General features: G+C 52.9%; 1 long non-coding RNA gene across 1 annotated transcript; it reads left to right on the top strand.

Moving 5' to 3' along the window:
* Positions 1–1,932: 1,932 nt before the first annotated feature.
* On the top strand, positions 1,933–10,011 carry LOC116657413. The gene is made up of 2 exons (XR_004312493.1): positions 1,933–1,993; positions 9,982–10,011. It is a non-coding gene; the product is annotated as an uncharacterized LOC116657413 (long non-coding RNA).
* Positions 10,012–16,007: the final 5,996 nt, after the last annotated feature.

The raw sequence follows: 16,007 nt of genomic DNA, 5'->3' as shown, positions 1-16,007 counted from the left end.
AAGCACTTTGGTTCAGGGAACATTCTTTCCCTGATGCACATCTGTGCTGCCTGGAAGTGCATTAAAGAGAATCAGACGAGCTGCTACTTCTAAAATAGGTTCTGAATGTGTGAAGGGCCCCAGGAGGGCGGGGAGTGGCGCAGAGCTGACGAGGCGCGGGGCTGCTGGGGCTCCTTTCTGGCTCTGCGCTTGAAGCACAGAGCACCGCGTGCCCTGTAGTGACCCTCCTGGGCGCCTGGGGAGGAAACAGGCCTGAGTCCACAAGGGCAGGGCCACCTGAGGCTCAGCGCGCCACTCTCTCACCAAGCAATGCTCTTTGGGCCCCATGGCTGTTTCAGAAACAGGAACGGACCTGTCATTCTGGCCTAACAAGGCGGGCACCCCACCCCCTCCCCCACCAGCCACAGCCTTCACCGGAGACCCAGATTCGGGCAAGGCAACCAAGGGGCCCGACAACCTGGCTAGTGCCAGCTCCACCAGCCACCACCACAGGCCTTGGGCAATCACTACGCCTGGAATCAGGAAAAGTGTGCCCTCCTGACTCGAAATCCCCCAGGTGGTATCCTACCGATTTCTTTATATATATATATATTTTTTTAAATTGAAGTATAGTCAGTTTACAATGAAGTAAGCCAGAAAGAGAAAGAAAAATACCACAGATTTCTGATCTGCTTTTCTCTGTGCAAATCACGTACTACAGGATATTCAAAGGCTTGTCCTGAGGACCGGAACTACCAGCCAAGGAACTTTGAATCAAGAAGGCTTGTGAGGTCAGGACTCAGGCTCAAGGCATAGGCATTAATCACTGCTTTCAGTGGTAAGTGACTGAAATCCCAACACCACTTGGTCTTGCAAAAAGTGGGAACTTACTAGCCCCGACAGGTGAAAGGTGGCTTCAGGCATAACTGTACCCAGGCATAGAAGCAAAGTTGTCAAGATTCTCTGCTGTGGCCCATGGCTTTGCTTTCCCCTCTGTTGGCTTTGTCTCAGGCAGGCCTCATGGATGTGGTTCCCTCAAGGCTTTGCCAGCCAGTGGAAGATGGTCCAAGGGCTCAGCTGAAGTCTCAGGGCCAGTCACTGGGACCAGGAAGGTGGACTGCTTAATGAGCTTGGAGACGAGGGATGTCAGCACTGCCCAACCCAAAGACATGGCGGGGGGCAGAGGCCCCTGGAGGGAACTCGAAGTCATCAGAAGTCTGGGGACAGCATGGTTGGAAGGGAAAATCACCAGGCATCCAACACGGAGTGAAGACAGGGACCCCGTCACTGTTCCATGCTGTTTAGACAGATTGAGCCAGTGGTTCCTGGTTTCGGGTTTGTTCTCCCAGAGGTCAGGTTAGAGGGGGTGGCCAAGTTGGCGAGGAGGGAAAGGCATTCCAAGCGGCAAGAACAGCAAGGCCACTGAGCTGTGAAAATGCACATTCCTAGCCAGGGCACCTTATCCTCCTGAGGAAGGCGGGAGTCACAGAGTAGGAAGAGCACTGGTTTGGGAGTCAGGCCAACTCAGGTCCAAACCCCGGCTCTGCCACCCCTCCTCTGTGAGATCCTGGCAGGTCCCTTGGCCTCTCTGGGCTTTAGTTTCCTCCTCAGGACCCTGAGGTGCACTGGAGACTCTGAAGTCCCTTATGTCACTAATGTTCCCTGTAAGCTTCCAATACCTGGGATATTTGCTAGCTTTTCAGTGCCACCCACTCTACCCACCCACCCCCGACACCACCACACCCACCACCCAGTCCATGCCTTCCCTGCTCCTCTCTTTATGCAGAAGACTGCATTTCCCAGGCTCACTTGCCTTCAGGCTTCTGGGTAGATCTGGATAATGGGAGGCACTCGTGCAAGATAGGAGGGTGGCACATGAAAAGATACTCAAAGTCACTAATCATTAGCAAAATCACAGCGAGATACACCTCACACCTACAAGGATGGCTACTGTTGAAAAAAAGCAGGGGGAGGGTATAGCTCAGTGGTAGAGCGCATGCTTAGCATGTATGAGGTTCTGGGTTGAATTCCTAGCACCTGCATTAAAAAAAATGGTTAAGATGGCATATTTTATGTGATGTATATTTTATCAAATTTTTCAAAACTGGAAGGTAGGATGAAAGATGAAAGACATCAAGGTCTGTCCCCCCACCTCTCTCTGAGTGGAGTCCCCTGCACGGCTGCTTCTCCATGGCTCTGGCACCCACTCCAACCACAGTCCCAGCTCCTGAGGGTCCATGGCCCTTGCCACGACTCTATCTTCCATCAAATGGCTCCGGATTCCAGACTCCAGTAAAATCACTTCCTCTTGTGACCTTGCCAATCCCAGGGGAGGCTGCAGCTTCCCGAGGTACTAACCTCTCTGAGTTGCCTCATTTTACTCTTTGGCTTCTCCACTCTCTAATTACCCGAGTAACCATTGAATTCACTGTCCATTTTTGTAAATACCCAGGTGGCTTCTCCTTTCCTAACTGGGATTGTTTGTTACACACCCTGATGAACAGCTCTCCTGTGGCCAGTAACCTGACTGGCTGGGGTCCACTGGGGGCCCAAGGAGTCTGGATGTTTGCTGCCTCTGGGGCACTCTGCTCAGCCACGAACCAAACCCCAAACACCCAGCCTGGAGTCCTAGCTTCCCCAGCAGGTGGGAACACACGAGGCAGACACTCCACGGGTGCAAAGGAGAAATCAAAGAGAATCCACAAGCACCATCCGGATGGTGGTTCTGGAAGGAGCCGCAGTGTTTCATTATTTACACCTGCTTGCAGCAAACATTCCTCAAGCCTGGGCTGGGCCCCTGCCTGGCTCTGTTGTGCCCTGGGCTGGCCTTGGGGACTCCCTGAGAAGTTGTCCCATGACCCCTCAAATCCTCCTACTTCTCAGATTGGCCCCTGGTTCAAGATCTGCAGTCCTGAGCTCATCTCCCTCCCTCCTGTCTCCAGGGCCACCCAAACTGTCCCCCAGGGAACAGCCTTTTTGCAAAGCCCAGAGAGAGAGGAAAAAGCTGCTCCATGTCCCCGCTGGGCCGAGGCCTGGCTGAGTCCGGATGCTCCCTATTGACAGCTGCCAGCCTCCCTCCCGGACACAGGCAGACCGCCTAGAGTCACCTGCGTGCTAGACCAACTCGGAGAGGCAGAGAGCCAAGGTAAGAACCCCAACACCAAGCCCTCTGTGTACGAGAGAAAGGAGCACAAAGAGGGAAGGTGATATCCAAGGTCAAGGCCAGGTGGGCCAGGAGCCCCCTGGCCCCCCGGGGGATGAGGAGGTGGGGCTGATGTCAGGTTTGCTTTCACTGGGCCCTGTCTGGTAGACCCGGGGAGAGCAGCCATCCCAGTGTAGCCAGTCCAACAGGGTCTCCCCTCGCCTGGGGCACCCACCATGTAGGCCTCACCCCAACCCTGGCTACCCTCTCCTGGGTCATCAGTCCCCTTTCCACATCCTAGCCAGTCTGACTCAGGCCATACCCCATCCCCTCTTCTGTCAGGCAGCTTCTGAGTTGCACGCAACAGAAATGGACTTCTTTAGTGAATTTGATCAGAAAAGGAAATGTATGGAATGGGTACCGGGAAGCTCACAGACTAGCAGGCAGTCTGAAGTACCAGACTCCCAGAACAGGCAGAAACAGGACAACTGGGGCAGCAGCTACGACCATGGGCGGGTGGGATGTGGCCAGTGCCCTCTGTCCCTTAATACGTCCCACAGCCCCTCCACCCATCACCCTCCACCATCCCCAGCTTCCCTCTGCCCCTCTACCTGCCCCACTAAGCTGCAGCCCCTGCAACCACCCACCCCCCACCAGAAGGAGCTCCCCAGCTTCCCGCCTCTCTAGGTCAGAGCAGACGTCTCTGATTGGCTGAGCTTTGAGTCACGTGCTTGGGCTGCAAGGCCTGCTGGGAAAGGGAGGGTCTGGAGTCTGGTTCCCAACGTGGGAGCGGGCCCCACCTCCCACCAGGATACATAGGCAGGGCTTTAGGAATGAACAGGGCGGGGCTTCAGAGGCTGGGCTGCAAAAGCCAAGGGCCGGTGTCCTCCCAACCTGGGATTCCACCACCCCCCTGCACCCAGTCCCACTCCCCATTCGTTCTGCACCCCTGCCACTTGCGACTCAGAAATCCGGGAAGATGACCACTGGCGCTCTGCGCCAGGGCTTCCCAGGAAGAGGCTGGCCATCCTCAGTGTCTCTTCCCCAGCCCGGCACCATGGCCCCAGCATCACAGCGCCGCCCTGTCCGTCAGCCATCCTGCAGCTCCGCACGGGGTGGTCCTTGGCCCCCAGGTCCTTGACCCTGCAGTGTTTTGCGGGGGCACACCCAGGACACAGCCATCCTGAGCACCACCTCCTGGTGGGGCCAAGTCCTCTGGGCACCAAAGACCACAGGGCTCATCCGGAATTGATGGACCCAAACTTGGCAGGTGTCCGAACCTCGCTGGTCTCCGAGAGAAGCCCACCCCCGGCCATCCCTGGGGAAGAGGCGGAGCTTTGTTCCTTGCTCCCTCCTTGGCCCATAAATAGAAACTGCTTCCACTCCTCCTCCCAGGAAGACACTGCAGGAGGAGTGTCCCCCTGGGTCTCCCTCCTCCATCGCTGTTTATGGTGGGGAAGTGACCACTGTGATCAGTTGTCAAGGGCTGGGCTGGTGCCACCATGAATCAGAAACCACCTCTGCCTGCCCCCCTGGGCAGGACCCTGGGGGATGGGGAAGAAGGGACAGTCCTTCCTGCCTGTCACTTGGGGAGGCACCCTCCTTCCTCTGCCAGCCCGTGGACTTGGGCAGGAGGACTGGCCTTCTGCCCGAGCCCAGCACGTGTAGTGGTGCAGACCAGGCTCCCCGCAAGGCCCAGCTGGAGTCCAGCCGGCAGGGGTAAGTGGAGAAAGTAAGGTGGAGGCTAGGGAACCCCCTTCTGACTGCTGAACTCTTAGGGGCCTAATTTCCCTCTCTGGTCTCCAACTGTGCTTTTATTCTTTGAACAAAAGAGTTACAAGTTGCTTGGAGACAAAAACCATCTGCCCTTTGAAACGCAATGCCCTAACCTTGCTTCGCAGCAGCAGCATTGTTCTCTGCTTGGGGCGACAGTGGTGGTGCCAGTCCCATGCCCCCCATTTGGTGTTAGGGTGGGATGGACAAAGGGATGAGCATCAGATGGGCCACATCCAGCCCTCTGCTCCAGCCCGAGCTTCCTGGTCTCTTCTTAGCACCTTCCTCAGGGCAGAGAGGGCAGAAAAGAACAACTTTGTCACCTTGTCCCTGGGCTTAACCCATTAGTCCTGGCTCAGACAGTCTCTTTTGACCTTAAATAAAGAATTAAGCTTCTTCCCAAAGAGCTGAGAATGACAGGGAAGGTAGATGTGCAGAAGTACAAAGATTCTTCACAGTAAAGGAGGAAGAGGCTTTGGGCCTCCTGTGCTTAGGGGCAGTGTCTGGAGTTCATAAATATTCTATAAATATATATTTATTCTATATAAGTATTTCCATCGAGACAATCTCGCTCCCACTCCAGCTCTCCTATGATAACTCTGACAATGGTGGGCTTCCTCTGGTCCTCTTGGTCTGTCTACCAATTGACTGACATTTAGAAGGTGCAGTGGGTCAAATTGTGTCCCCTCCAAATTCAGGTCCACCCAGAACCTCAGAAGGTGACGTTATTTGGAAACAGGTCTTTGCAGATGTAAGTATTAAGGTTAGAGTTGAGTTCATACTGAATCATGGTGGGCCCTAATCTTACAAGAAAGACTGTACACCTTAGAAACAGAGGCCCTGGCTTCTAGGCTGGGAACACCTCAATGTGGGATGCTGCCGACCCTCACCTACTAGTTCTTCTCTGCATGGGCCCACCCATCCCTGTGAGGACCAGGACATCTCCAAGCCCTTCCTCTTGCTCTTGGTAGACCTTGCCCCTTACACTCCCCAAGTTCCTGCCAACAGTTTACCCTGTGCTTATAGTCAGCAAACTCACTGCAACTGGCACATCCCAGGAGACACAGGGACAGAGCAAGGCTGTCTGCCATTAGCATCCCTTCTCCAGGCGGAGATGACTCCAAGTTCTTTGCAAACATAATACCTCTAAAGGCAAGGCTGAAAATTCCTTTGCAGCCCTTAACTTCATGAAGCTTTTCAACTTCCTTGGTTTAATGAATTTATGTGAAAATCTGGTCCTCCAAATCTGTGCATCCTCCTAAAAATAGTACTTCCGATCTCAGTGTGTTTTTCACAGTGTCGCCCCTTTGACACGAGCGGTATTCTGAGCTTCGTGAATTCCTTTATGACGTGACTTTCAGCAGTTAGGTGGGACGTGTGGCACCCACCACCATGCCTGACACAGGATCAGCTCTCAAAGGGTATTTCTTGGTTGAAATAAGGTATGCGGTTCATTCTCTTGACTGCAGTTAGTGCAGGGCAATGCTGACACCAGCCACCGGGAGTTGGCACAGGCTTCACAGGTTCGAGGACATGGTCCCAAGCAAGGCTGCTCCCACTTCTGATACCAGCCACGCTTTATCCCCAGGCCACCCACAATTCTGACCAACTGGCCGCGAATCTGGGGGCGTTGTCACAACCCCTATCAGGTTCGGCAGTTTGCTGGAATGACTCGCAGGGCTCAGGTTAGTGCTGTCCGTCGGTTAGTTTTATAATTAAGGATTCACACCTGGACCAGCCAAATGAAGAGGCCCCAGGGCACGGTGAGCATCTGTGCCCTCTCCCCGTGGAATCTGAGTGTGTCACCATCCGGCACACCTGTGTGTCTCACAATCGGGAAGCTCCACCAAGCCTTGGGGTCCTGAGTTTTTACTGGGGTTTCATTGTAGGTGTGACTAGTTGAATTACTGGCCACGTGATTGAACTCAATCTCCAACCCTCCTCTCCCCTCAGCACCAAGGTTGGGCTGGATGTTAATTCATTCAAGCTACTACAACAAAATATTATAAACAGGGTGGCTTATAAACAGCAAACATTTATTTCTCATTGTTCTGGAGGCTGGAAAGTGTGGGATCGTGTCAGCAGCAGATTCGGTGTCTGGTGAGAGCCCGCTTCCTGGTTTATGTGTGGCCACCTTTTCACTATGTCCTCACGTGGCCAAACGGGCCAGGAGGCTCCCTGGGGTCTCTTCAATGAGGGCATAATCCCATTCATGTGGGTTCCACCCTCGTGACCTAATCACCTCCCAGAGGCCCCACCTCCAAGTACCATCAGATTAGGGGTTAGAATTTCAACACATGAATTTGGGGCAAACACAAGCATTCAGGTCATAGCAAGCTGGTATCACCTGGCTCAAGGCCCCAGCCTGCTAGTCCCATGGTTGGTCTTTGTAGCACGGCCACCCCGATCCTGACTCATCTCATTAACAGAACCTTAGGTGTGGTCCCAGGAGTCCACCGTAAATAACAGAGACTCCTGTCGCTCAGGAAATTCTGAAGATTTAGAAGCTCCCTCCCAGGGACCAGACAAATTCTTGATTACACAAGAGCGCAGATCTTGAGTGATTATTTTCACAGGAGGTGCAGCTGAACCCAGCACCTGAGGTCTCAAATTCTGATGGTCATTCTCTCTACATAGATCTGAATGAACCCCACGGCCCCACGGGGCAGCGCATTCCAAGAAGCATAGCCATTAGACAAAAACTATCAGAAGGTATTCTGATCTATGCTTATGACTCTCAAAGAATATTACACATGGATGCTTCTTAATATACCTTTTCCAGTCTTGGGCATTTGAATCCCTCATCTCCCTGGGCTGCACAGACTCCTCCCCACGCTCCTTACTCTCTACTCCGCCAAGAATTCGGCCCTAACCTGGGCCCCAGTCGCGCTCAGTGTTTCCTCCCCTCCCCCAGGCCTCCAATTTCATGAATGAAAAGAAAACACTTCCCAAGCTGTGAGGGTTAATGTAGTGTGTCGACCTGACTGGCTCTGGGGGGCCCAGGTTACACATGATCTCTGGGTGTCTCTGGAGGAGATAAGCATGTGAATCAGTGGACTCAGGAGAGAAGACCGTCCTCCCCAGAGTGGTGGTGGGAGGGGCTCATCCAATCCACTGAGGCCTGAGTAGAGCAGAAGGCTGAGGAAGGAGGGGTTCCCCCTTTTCTCCTGCCTCACTGTTGTGCTGGAATATCTCATCTCATGTCACCTTCTTCGACATCACCAGCTTTTCTGGGCCTCCAGCGTGCTGAGGGCTTCTGTACCACGTGAGCCAATTCCTCATAATAAATCTTTATAGGTTTTTAAATTTCCTATTGGTTCTGTTTCTCTGGAGAACCCTGACTAATAGACAAGCCTAACTTGGGTTGAAAAAGACATTTGGTCCCCTTTCCCCAACATCCTACCCCCGGTTGAAGACGACAATCTGTGTTTGCACAGTGACCTGAGCGTCTCGCATCTCGTGAGCTTGACAACACCCTCGGACGGTCCATGAAGTAAACTCTGCTCTCTTCCATCATTACAGAGGAAAGAACTGTAGCTCAGCACAGCTGTGACCGGCCTGAGTCACACAGCCAGGACGTGACAGAGCCCACGTCTTCTAACGCTGATACCCCGGGGCATTTCCAGAACACCACGCTGAGACTTCATGCTGATCCAGGACCACTGTGGGATCCTCAGTTACTCAAACAAAGGTACAACCGTCTCTCTTCTATTCCATTTACCCATATGGACATTCTAGAGAATTTTTTCAATGTAAATTTGAAAATTTGAACCAAAAGGCTGTTGAGCACTTGGTTCCTCTGGATTCCAGGAGCAATTCATTTGAATTCCTGTGACTAGCCAACTCTGTCTCCTGAATTCCTAAGCAATTCTGGCGCCCACTGCTTGGAGTGAAGGGGAGAGGCTGTCTGCCTGGCTTGATCAGGAACCAGTCTTCAGTCGGGAGTTGATGCTTCTAGACATTGCCAGATCGTGGCAACAGGCCTCACCTGAGGACAGGTGCAGTGGCGGGCGCCCTCTCCCGCCCAGGGTCCTCCTCACAGATGCCCCAGTACAGTTTTCGCAGCATTGTCTTGCCTTGAGGAGGGTCAGCACAGCCCCAGTCTGGGAAGCCATGGTGTAGAGGAAGGATGCCAAGTTCAAATCCAATCTCCAGAACTCGTCAGTGGCCTTGCTGAGCTGTTTCTCTGCCTACAAATTGGGAGCAGGAGAGACTCCCTTGCCAGGGACCACATAGGCTGCTGTGGGAACCTCTGAGCGCCTTCCCACTTCTTGCTTTTTTTTCAAGAAGTCTCCCTCGAGGCAGATTCCACCCCTCCCAGAACGTCAGCCCTACAAGCCCCGGGTCCCAGTGGAGTGAGCCCCACCCTCTGCTGAGCCAGCACCTGCCCCGCCAGGTTGTCGGTGGTCGTCACTCCTGTCCCCGCTCAGGCCAAGGCAGCAGAGATAACCTCTACTCCTGTCCCCTCCTCTCTGTGGTGGCAGAGGGAGCTTTGTAAAAGGGTCCCAGTCCCTCAGGTTTCCAGTGATCTTACAAGCCATCCTGTGACGCTTAACTGCCACATGGGGGAGGAGAAATAAATGACATTTATTCTCTTATCCCCAGCTCCCCCGCCCCCCCCTACCCCATGCTGGGCATCCTTAGTAGAAACCAGACCCCGTGGGAGGCCCGGCCAGGCTCAATTTGGCAGAACCACACAGTGTGTGAGAAACTAATAAGATCCATTCAACTTGAGAGCTAGTTTAATTCGACTGAGTCCATTTTCCCCCAAGAAATTTCACACCTTGACACAGATCAGCAGGTTTTAAGAAAGAGGAATTTAACATTAAGTAGCATTTCCAACCACAGAGGAGTGTATGAAAATGTGCTGCTTCTCCGTGGCCAGTGGCCTCCTGAGATCCATGAATGGAAGCTTGCTCCCCCAAATAGGTGTCCCTCCCAGACAGTAAAACCCTAAACTGGATCACCTCACAAGGACCTTGTCCATGTGGTGGTGTCTTCTGAAGGCAGGTCACTGAGAGTGACACCCGGGGTCGGGGGAGGATATAGCTAAGGTGGTAGAGTGCGTCATGCTTAGCATGCAGGAGGTCCTGGGTTCAATCCCCAGAATCTCCATTAAAATGAGTAAATAAATAAACCTAATTACCACCCCCAAGGGGAAAAATAGCACTAAAAAGAAAAAAAAAACGGGAATGACATCTGAACTGCAAATTAGTTGGCGTTACCTGGCATACAGTGGTGCCCATTAAACGTTGGAAGGATGGATGGGTGGATGGATGAATAGTTATTCAACAGTCCCATCACAAGCCAACATTCATTAAAACCTTTCCACGATGCTCTAGATGCGGCAGAGCTGTTTATGGAAAGGCAAGAACCAAATTTGCAAACCCTCCTGTTGGCTTCACAATAATTCATGCTCATCTGTGTCTAATAAAATATGGAAGCAATCTTACAGGAACACTTTGAGCTTTAGCGATTCATTTAACTATTTCCTCTAGGGGGCAAGTCATATATTCTCATCCAGATGTGTGGGGAGTTCCGTGAATAAATCTGCAAATATCAAGATGAGACAGTCCCCCCCCCCCCCAGCAGCCCGAGTCCAGCTGATGAAAGCGTGAAACTGAGGACCAGTGGAAGCCCTTCTGGCCTCCACTCCCAACCCCTGCGCCTGTCCCGCTGCCGCGGTGACCCGAAAGGGCCGACGGCGCTGAGAGCCCAGGTCACGTCCCTCAGGGAACTGGCCACAGTCAAGTCCACCCCCGGCCCTTGGCGGGGCCTTGGGGAGAGGAGACACTTCCACCCCATCAGCCCCCAATTCAAGACCACTAGGAAGGACACTCAGGTGCCACAGCTGATGCCCCTGTCCCCTCAGGTGCTACACACAGCCCTCCCCCCGCCCCGCCGGGCTGCATCCGCCTGTGTGAGCGGCCCCCAAGCTCCTGGCAGATTCAAGGCCGGTGAATACAGATGAGTAATACCAGCCCGGAGCTGCCTGGAGTTTCATTCACTGCCTGATTTTCTGGGTCACCAATTTTTTAATTAAACTTTTAATTTTGAGATAATTGTAGATTTCCCTGCAGTTGTAAGAAATAATGCAGAGATCCCACATCCCCTTTACTCAGTTCCTCCCCTCTCCCCACACGTCCCCCGTGGTAATATCTTGCCAAACCGTAGTGCAGTATTGAGTCACCAATTTTTGTCAAATGTCACATCCCAGATCTGTTTCTTAATGTGTGATAAGAAGTATATTTTCACCAAATGGAGAGGCTCTTGTCCCTCCTTCCCACTCCAAACCTGTTTGCCTTCACCCCCCAATAGTTCCCAGTTTGATAAAGGGCAGGGTGTACACAGCCCCACCTTCAGGAGTCCTCTTCCTCTTCCATGCATTTTCCTACTCTTCTTTTTTTTTTTTTTTTTTTGGCCAAAAAATACCTGAATCCACCCACTTGTCACTCTCTCAACCACAATGACCCTGGCATTCACCACTGTCAATGCCCTTCAGCAGAACTGGCTGCAGAATTTGTAGGAAAATGAATGCAGACAGCCCCTTGTTTAAAAATTATTAGTATTTTCAGGGAGGGTAAAGCTCAGTGGTAGAGCACGTGCTTAGCATGCACGAGGTTCTGGGTTCAATCCCCAGTACCTCTGTTAAAAATGCATACATACATACATACACCTAATTACCACCCCAAAAATTTAAAAATAAAATAAAAATATTTGGACAAAAAAAAAATTATGGTTTTCAATATGGCTGCAGCAGGGCATGACACCAAGCACGGGGCACAGGTCCCACACCCACAAAGCCCCCTGGCACCTCAACCAGAGACCACCGGGAGCACAGCCGCAGGTTTGATGCAGCAAATGTGAACACGCACCAGCGGCGAACCTAGGGCATCTCGGTCAGGACTTGGCCCAGGACTTGGGCTTCTGTTGTGTGATTTAGGGGAGGGTTCAAGGAAGCAGGGTCTTGCTCTGGATTGGACGCTGTCAGGAATCAATGCTATGACTGGGCATCTTTTTACTTTTCTTATTGAATTACAGTCAGTTACAATGTGTCAGTTTCTGATGCACAGCACAGTGATTGGGCATCTTAGTAATTCTTATCTAGATGGTGAGAAGGGTAGGGGCAAGGCTACAGTTGTGGTTGATTTAAAAAAAAAAAAGTAGTCACATTAGCTAGCATGGGGGACAGTTTGGTTGATTCTGTCGTTTGGACGATGTTCACAGTCTTGTTTGTGTTCAGACGTGACGTCGGAGGGGTCTCGTTGCTGCCTTGATCCATCATAGTCCAGAGTGGCCTTGTCTGAGGTGGGTGATCCATGAAATTGTTTATGTCCAACAGGAAAATGCCTTTTCTCTTTCCCACCCATCATCTCTGGCCCCTGCTGCCTTGCAAGAAACCCTCCAAACTTGCCTCTCCACCTTCATGCTTTCTCCCCACAGCAGCCAGCGTGGTCCCGAAAAATCATAAATCAGATCACTCCACCCCTCTGCTTGAACTTCCAATGGCCTCTGGGTGAGTTGAATTAGTGTTCCCCCAAAAAGATATGTCCCAGTCCTGTCTCCCAGTATCTGTGAATGTCAGCTTGGTAGGAAGTAGGGTCTTGCAGATGTAATTAAGTTGAGCCTCTTAAGATGCTATCATATTGGATTTAGATCCTAAATCTAATGAGCTGGTGTCTTCATAAGAAGAGGGCACAGAGGCACACACACACACACACACACACACACACACACACACACACGACCATGTGAAGGTGGAGACAGATTGGAGAGATGCAGCCACAGCTAAGGAATACTTGGGGCCACCAGAGGCTGGAAGAGCCAAGGAAGGAACCCCCCAGGCTCTTGGAGGGACTGTGGCCTGGCCGATACACTGATCTGGGACTTCTGGCCTCCAGAACGATAAGAGAACACATTTCTGTCTTGTCACCAAGTTGGTGCTACTTTGTGGCTGCAGCCCTCAGAAATGAATATAGTCTCTTACTGCAACTAGAAAAGACCCTTAGTCCCTTCCCGGGGCTGCTGACCCCGCAGGACCTGGCCTGCTGCTCTCTAGCCTCTTCCACACGCAGCTTCATCCGGCTCCCCTCTGCCCCATGCTCCAGTCACGCCCGCCCAGCTTCCTTCAGTGCACCAGCCCTTCACACGTGCTTCCAGCTGCCTGGAAGCCATCCCTCTGATCTCCCCATGGCTGGTCCTGGCCATCATTTCAGGTCTCTGTGCAGATAAGCCCCGCCCTGAAGACCTTCCTTAACCTCCCTGGTGAAAATCCACTCCCCCTGCTACTTACCCTCTGTCCTCTGCTGGTTTACCTTCCTCAGGACACTGTGGTCCTGTCATTCACTGGTTCACGTGTCTGTTGTCAGTCTCCACGCCCCACATGCAAGGCCCCTGAGGTCAGGAGCATCCCTGGACTCCCAGCTTATTTGTGTTGAACAAACCCACATGCCGCGTCCACTATTTGCGGGGCTCCCCGCCAAATGATTTGCAAGTATTACCTCATTTAACCTTTATGAATAAGATATTTTCTAGATGAGGAGACGCAGGCACAGAGAGTTTAAGTCAATTGCCCCAGGTCACACAGCTTGTACTTGGTGGAGGCAGGATTCAAACCCAGATCCCGTGAGCTTAAACCCGCTGCTCCACTCAGAGAAGCCGGATCTGCTGCGTGAATGGATGTCCCATGAAGAGTGGGCCCAGCCCTGTGCAGGTAACCTAGCCGCTGGGAGGCAGAGGGGTCCAGGAAGTTTCTCCCATGTCTGCATCTCACCCACTGCTCCCGCCAAGGCTCAGGAGATGAGTGAAGGAGAAAAGGGCAGTGCTACAGAGGGTTCCAGACCAGCTCTGAGACCCCCAGGGATGGACCGCCTCCCAGAGTGTCAGGCCCCCCTCTGTCCCCACTGCCCTCCCTTGCCCACATCTCTCCAAAGTGCCTTCTGCCCACCTGTCTCCCACCTGGGCCCTGAGCCCCTAAGGGAAGGGGCCCAGTGGTGAGCAGCGGTTACTGCTCCGGGCCCCTCAGTGCCCTCCGACCCCTGCTCTGTGACTCTGCTTCCAGCTGATCAAGCCCACCACGTCCCGGAGTCGCCCCGGCGCCCGGGCACACGCGGGTCCCCCACAGGCCTGGCCCTGGGCTGTAGCCCATCTTCCTCCAGCCGCGGTGCGGGGGGCTGCAAGTGCCAGCGTGTTTTAGAGAATATTAGCACTTGGCGGCATTGGTCAGCACTCCCAGGGAGCAGAAATGAAGTGGGTGGGTGGGGAAATACATTCCGGAAAAGGAAACGGAATGAAGGAGTGAAGCTTCATCAGAGACGAGGGTGTGAGCGCTGCCTGGGAAGAAATCAGAGATGAGCAGGGTTGGCGGTGAGTGAGAAGGGAGCCGGCGGGAGGAAAATTACAGTTTCACGCCAGGCAACCCGGAGCCCCGGCCGAGATGAGAAACAGCCCCCGAGGGCCCGGCCGCCGCCCCCAGGCCCTCTGCGCTCCTTCCCGTCGGCGGCCTCGCGGTCAGCTCAGCTTTATGATTCAGAGATCAGCGGTGAGTTTTGATTTTCAAGTAGAAAAAACAATAGAATAACTCTTTGTCCCTTCGGCAACTCCACTTCGTCAGCGGTTCGCTGGGACTCTAGAAGGCTGTAAACAGAGTTTGTAGCTGCCCTGGGGTTTCCTTGAAAGTCTTATGAGCTTTGTTTTCCTGCCGGCTGGGAAGCAGAATTGAAGGCGAGCTCTCGGCCATGAGCAGGCCTCCGTCTCCAGAGGCTTTGGACGCCGCTGATTCCACACTCACGGAAGGCGCTTTTAGATAAAGGATTCCGTTCACCTGGTCCGTAGGAAAACCCACTACAGGAACATCCACCAGCTTGTCCTAGACAGGAAAGAAGTATTTCCCACATCTCCTGATTAGCATCCTCCGCGAGCCATCAGAACCCAGGAAGGAGAGGTCTGATTCAGACTGGAGTTCTCCTCCACCGAGTGTAAAAGTCTGTCCGCCCTGTGTGCTACGCTTCGCTATTTATAAAGCAGTTTTGCAAGTAAGTTTTCACCAGGCTTTCATGTGTCTTCTAGGGCAAAAACTCACTCAGGAAGCTTTCCTGACGTGACCCCTGCCCTCCTCTGTGAACGAGGGAGGAGGGGTCACGGCAATGGGGGCCCAGATTCCAGGGCCAGTTTGGAGCCTGTTCACCTGTGGGAAGGCCACTGTCCTCTAAGGGCTCACACACCACTAGGAGTCACCTCTCCTTTGACTCACGGTCCTGGTGACTTTGGGGTGAAGAGACTCAGGCCTGGCCAATCCTCTCCTTGGCCCCCTCCTCTGCCTCCCATGCTGATATAACAGAGAGAGTTTGGGGGCCAGCCATCTCCTCTCCCCTCCCTCTTCAGTCTAGGCCAGCTGGGGGCCAATATGGTCTGTCTTGCTCCCTGCCTTTCTCTGATTGCATCCTTTGGTGCTGGTGGATATGAACTACTGCTCTTTTGTCCCAAGTCCCTGGATGTTAGGAAAGAGGAGCCAGCTTGGATCACAAAATTTAAGCACTGGGATTTGGGACCCAGGTCAAGAGACACTTTCTGACTCAGGGACCACATCAGGGAGAAGGAGACTGACAAGGCCAGATGAGGGCATTGCTGATGTATCAGTCAGGAAAGGTTATGTTATGCTGCTGTAACAAACATCCTGTTAAAATTCAATGGCAAAGAAAAAGAGAAAAAGAAAAAAAAGGGAGGGAAGGAGGCAAAAGAGAAGAGAAAGCAAGGGAAGGAGGGAGTGTTTCAGTTGCTGTGAAGGTGGAAGTGTCTAGAAATGGAAGGAGCAGAGATCCCGGAATCAGCACGCAGCTTGCTGCCCCAGAGAGCCCCCAGGTCTGCAGTACACCAGGACCTGAGTGACAAACCTCCCTCACATCAGGCCACATGGCTGGGGAACTGTGAGGCTGGGAGGTGGGCCCCAGGTGTCTCGGTTTGGGTTCCCCCAAAAGCAGAGCCTGTGACAAGAATGGGGTTAGGTAGTCATATGGGAGGGGATCCCAGGAAAGAAGGGTGAGGGGGCAAAAACAATGAAACAGATCCCTCCAAAAGCGATGTGAAGTCCTGACCCCCAGTGGCTCAGACTGTG

This window comes from Camelus ferus, chromosome 18 (genome assembly GCF_009834535.1).
Source record: "Camelus ferus isolate YT-003-E chromosome 18, BCGSAC_Cfer_1.0, whole genome shotgun sequence".
Taxonomy (NCBI): domain Eukaryota; kingdom Metazoa; phylum Chordata; class Mammalia; order Artiodactyla; family Camelidae; genus Camelus; species Camelus ferus.
Note: the sequence above shows the minus strand (reverse complement) of the source record. Positions and strands in the feature narration are given on the sequence as shown.